This window comes from Pinus tabuliformis, chromosome 3_1, assembly GCF_031772625.1.
Source record: "Pinus tabuliformis cultivar Carrire ecotype Pingquan chromosome 3_1, CPIR1, whole genome shotgun sequence".
Classification (NCBI taxonomy): domain Eukaryota; kingdom Viridiplantae; phylum Streptophyta; class Pinopsida; order Pinales; family Pinaceae; genus Pinus; species Pinus tabuliformis.
In genome coordinates, this window is record NC_142301.1 from 244,940,472 (window position 1) to 244,946,031 (window position 5,560).

General features: G+C 35.4%; 1 pseudogene; it reads left to right on the top strand.

The window, feature by feature from the left end:
- The first annotated feature begins 3,714 nt into the window (after nt 1-3,714).
- Nucleotides 3,715-5,061, top strand: LOC149186715 (importin subunit beta-1 pseudogene; annotated as a pseudogene).
- Nucleotides 5,062-5,560: the final 499 nt, after the last annotated feature.

A 5,560-nucleotide genomic window follows, 5' to 3' on the forward strand; every position in this document is an offset into this window, starting at 1 on the left:
AAATACTTGAAACATAAAAGCAAAAGAATGAATTTCAATTATCATATAAATCAAATGGAGAGAGAGCCTAACTTAGACCCTTGGCTATCCCCTCATATGATACTTGAAACATAAAAGCAAAAAAGAATGAGTTTCATTATCATGCAAATCAAATGGAGAGAGAGCCTAACTTAGACCCTTGGTTGTTCCCTCATATGCTAATTAAAAGGTCATTCATCAATCACAAATAAATCCTCAAACATCTAAGCAATGAAATAAGATCTATTATGAAATAAAATGTTTCTTTCATCCTTTTAGAGTGAGCTCAATTCTCTTAAGAACAAAGTGACAAATTATTCCATTTGCTATACTAAGACAATTTATATCTAAAACTACATAATGGAAATATATGTAAAATGAAGCTTTATTCTATTCCATCATAAGTTGGATACATGCTACAAGAGTCCTCCCTTCGGAATGGAGGAGGTACTCCTATTTATACAATGGGATGAGATAACAAACTCATAATGATGATCCACTAATCTCTCTTTAGTTCCATACATTTCTCAACCATCTAGACACATAACCCTATCCTCCATGATCTCCTCCATGAGGTCCATGATCTTCTCCATGAGATCATGATCTTTTCCATGAGGCTTATCTTATCAAATTCGAATTTGATCATTCAAGGCCACATAAGGATGCCCTGGAAGCTTCCTTTGTTCCTACACATGTCAACAAACTCATTCTAATTGTTAGGTATAAGTATAAGCATATTATTTTCTAAAGTTTAGCCATAAATCCACTTTAAAATGTTAAGAATTAATAAACTCTGGAAAAGCATAGTTATAACCCAATAATGAGGTAAATGTAATGATGTGGAGGTGGAATGGAGGTGACATGAAGGTAGAATGTGAAGATATTGGTGAATAATGGAGTGAAAATAAGGACAATTTTGAAGCCCAACATACCCCCAAACTGAAGGTATTTCATGTCCTCATGCAATCTATTACATTACTTTTTGGTACTTGAGCTTTGGCTTAAACTCTGCATGATATCATTTACTTAACTTTTGCAAAACGTTATTTTGATGAACTACAACTTGGTTAGTTCTTGTGTTTCAACCATATTTTGTTTGTTGCATTCAATGTATGATCTTTGCATATTGGTAATGTGATTTTTATTGCAGAGTATTTTTGTTGGAATGCATCATGGTTGGTTCTTGTGTAACAACCATGATTGTGTTGGCATCCAATTAACTTTTAAATACTTTTGACAAAGCCATTTGTATGCTCATGTAATAGTGAATATATTTTGAAGGTAAGTGGGGTTTAGAATGTGATATATGAATGTGGATGTTATATGAATGTGACAAAGTATGTATGTAAATGTATCCTTCCCCTTAAATGGATGGTTTGGGCAGTTATGTGAAATGGGGAAAGGAAGGGGAAAGGAAGTGAAGTTTTTCCAAAAATTATTATTCTAACTTTTCAAGGAATTTAATGGTTAAAAGTTAGAAAATATTATACCTTAACTTACCCTTCCAAAAATGGATGAGAGTTGTGTACGTGTGGCTGCAAAAATTGTTGTTCATAGTCTTCTTTACTTGGTTGTGAAAATGGTGGATGAAATCGAAAAAGTGAATCTTTTATTGTTGCTGCATCTGTTGTTGAATCTGTTGTTGGATCTTCTGCTGAATGTTCGGAATCTGCTGCTAAATGCGGCTGAAAATGTATAAAGCTTGGAAGGTATACAACATATATATAAGTTACATTTCCCCCTCAGCCTTATTTATTGACTTGTCCTCAAGTGATGACAAAGTGAAAAACAATGAAAGGAAATTGGCTTCATCTGCTACAAAGTATGGGTCTTCAAGTCTTCAATGCTTGATGGCACAAATCTTACTATGTGATTAAATGTGTCGATGTCGAACATAGCAAGAAGTTATTGAATTAGTGGCCGTTAATGAATGCCCCTAGCCAACACAAGAGCTCCCACCATTGATTCCAATGGGAGTCAGGATGCCTAACACATCTTGGTAGGTACGAATAAATTTGTCGTGGTCGAGTCACCTACAAGATCCAATGAACAAGGGATATTAATGTACTCCCATTGTTCATTGGCAAGAGTACTTGCCATTAAGGCATGCAAGCCTCTAGGTGTTTTTTCAATGATACTTAGACTCTAGGACTTTGACTCAAGCAGGGTTTTATTGGCGGAAATGAAGGGGAATGGTAATGACATGGAAAATGACAATAAGCTTGTAAAGAATGGATGTAAGGAAATGCACGGTAATAAATACTCTTGCTGTGAAAAATGGACATGGAAATTGTATGCTTTATGGATTGACAATTGGTGGAAAATATTTGGCAAAAAGGGAGTGCAAAATAATGGTTGTGGACATGGATTTGTCTTTAGAATTTTTCATGAATTTAGTCGTTTGACCAATTGTGCGCACAATGTAATCTCCTTAATGAATACTTGATTATCCTGTAACCTGTAAAAAACTTGGTACAAAGAAAACATAAGTGTGCTCTAGAAGAAATGGCCAGTTCCTTCATGATTCTTACACAAAAATTTCATACCAAATAAAACATATTAAGGACATATAAAGTGTTAAAATTGATGTAATCATGATTTTAAAATCAATCCATTCGTAAAATAACCATGAAAAGTAACACTCACTATTGGTGTCAGATGAAATATGTTTGGCAAAAAGATTGGCATTAGAAAGATCTATTGTGTTCTGCAATAAAAGTATTCAAAAGATCTATAGTATCCTCCAACTATTTGATAAATCGATCCTCAAAATTTGTTTCCAATTGTTCCATTATTTATTTTCAAACCTACATGAATTTGTGGAAATTTTTTTATTTATATAAAAAACAAATAAAATGTAATTCATTTTTTTATATATTTTTAAAATTAATTTTTTTTTTTTTTTAATTTGTTTTTTATTTTGAGTTAGTTTTTTTTTTTTTTTTTTTAAGAAATCAACAAAAACAAATTCTATTAAAAACTAATAAAGAAAATTTCTAAAAATAAATTAACTCAAAATAAGTCAAATCCAGAAAATCTGGCTTTTTATCTTAAAAATCAAGGGGAGATAATGCAAATGCCAAATCTCTCCAAGATAAGCCAAGTCCAATTTTTATCACTAAATTGAATATAGAGGAGGCATTTTAGTGAGGCAAATGGAGTTGTGACCAGAGCTCTGCGTATTCGTTGGTGGAACATGCGTTTGATGACATTATAATTACAGGTCTCTCCTTCAAACCCTTGATTTACTTCAGTCTCTTAGCCTGTTAGTTCTAAAGATTTTCAGGGTTCTTGCTTTCAAGAGAAGCTTCACAGTTCTTCAGCTTTTCATCTATTTGCACCAGTTCATCCATTAGCTCTTCCACTACCTTTTCTTTCATGCGCTCTGTCAACCTCAAAGCCTTGATTTCTGCTTGAGCTTCAGCTAATTCACGATCCTTATCTCTCACTTCATTTTCAAGCCGGTTAAGCTCAACCTTAACTGGATCAGAGGCATGTAAATAATGAAAGATGTCATCCCCCTCCAGACTGGGCCTTATCGTGTTTTTCTTCTTGCTCCCCTTGACATCCCTTCTAAAAGACGCTGAAGGCGTCAGCGAAGACCCCAAGGAAGCCAGTTCCGGTCCACATTGCTTAGCATTTGCATTCGAGTCCCTCAAGAGGTCTTCTTCCCCTGAGCGACTGTAAAAGTCCTCCATGAGGGCTGCTTCAGGATCTTGGTCGCTCACCTCCAAAACCTAGAAACTTCAAGCCCCAATCTCATCAAACTCTGGCCACAAATTTACCTGTTATCTCCAGCTTTACAAGGTTAACCGAACCAGCAACCACAAGGACCCGTTCAGACCATTCAAAGCCTCATTTGCCTCCGCCAAGCGTTCCGGGATCAGTCTTCAGTATTACACAACTAAAAATCAAGATCAAACCCTGGCTAGTTTCCAAAAGAAACAGCTATTTTCCGCAAATTCACAACAAAAGAAAATTTCGGACACTATTTAAACCATTCATAGATTCATTCGGCTCCTTGCGCTTGCTACGATTCTTCTTCAATTGCAATGCCGGGAAGCAGCTACTTATGTGTTTGGTTCAATTCTGGAAGGTCCATCACCTCAGAAGGTTAGTCCGCTTGTCAATGTTGCTCTAAGCTTTATGCTTAATGCAATGAAGGATGAGAATAGTCATGTGAAGGACACCACGACCTGGACACTTGGCAGGATTTTTGAGTTTCTCCATGGTCCGGCAGTGGAGACTCCTATAATCACGCAATCAAATCTACCGCCCATTCTCTCCAATGTGGCAGAGAAAGTCTGCGGTGCTTTGTATTTTCTGGCCCAGGGATATGGAGATGCAGCAGTGAGTTCTTCTCCACTTTCTCCTTTTTTCCACAACATTGTACATTCTCTTCTTGCTGCAGCCCACAGGGAAGATGCAATTGATTCTAGGCTTAGGGTATCTGCTTATGAGAAGTTGAATGAAGTTGTAAGATGTTCGACCGAAGAGACTGCACCCATAGTAATGCAGCTTGTTCCAGTCATGCTAATGAAGCTCAATGAAACCCTTGAGACACCAAAACTATCTTCGGAAGATAGGGAGAAACAGAGTGAGCTGCAGTCCCTTCTCTGTGGCTGCTTGCAGGTTATTATTCAGAAACTGGGAGCTTCTCAGTCAACCAAGTATGGAATTGTACAGTACTCTGATCAGATGATGAATATCTTCTTGAGAATATTTTCTTGTAGGAGCGCCATGGTTCACGAGGAAGCAATGTTAGCCATTGGGGTACTTGCTTATGCAATTGGCGTGGAATTTGGCAAGTATATGCAAGAGTTCTATAGATATTTGGAAATGGGTCTTCAGAACTTCGAAGAATATCAGGTTTGTGCTATCACTGTTGGGGTGGTTGGTGATATCTGTCGAGTACTGGATGACAAGATGCTGCCTTTCTGTGATGGCATCATGTCACAGCTTCTCAAGGACCTTTCAAGAAATCAGCTCCATCGTTCAGTAAAACCCAAATTTTTTTTTTTGCATTTTTTAAAAAATATCTAAGAAAAATGGTTAGTTTTTTTTTATTTGTTTATTTTTTAATAATAATATGTATATATATGATATATATATATATATATAGATATATATATTATTATTTTGCAGAAATTTTTATTTTTTAAATCTAAAATTAAAAAACTAAATTTCATCTAAAAATTTTAAGATGTTTTTTTTTTCTCATTCACAAAATTCTTTATTGTCATATTGCAGATCAATTTTCCAGCGAGAGTATTTTTATTTGAAATAAATCAATAGATTTTCTGATCTTCTAGATCGCACGAAGCGCGGGAAGAGAGCATACTAATCTCTTGATTTGTTTTTATTTATGTAGGGGGTTTTTAAAAAGGACTAAATTTAAAACTAGCTAAATACTAAAACATCAGAAAACTCAAACTTGAACTCCTTTGTGAAGGTCCTGCTGTCACCAGGTTTCACAAGTTAGTTTTTCCAAAGAAAAAAACTAATACTAAATTAAATTCCTAATGTTGATCCCTTAGCACCA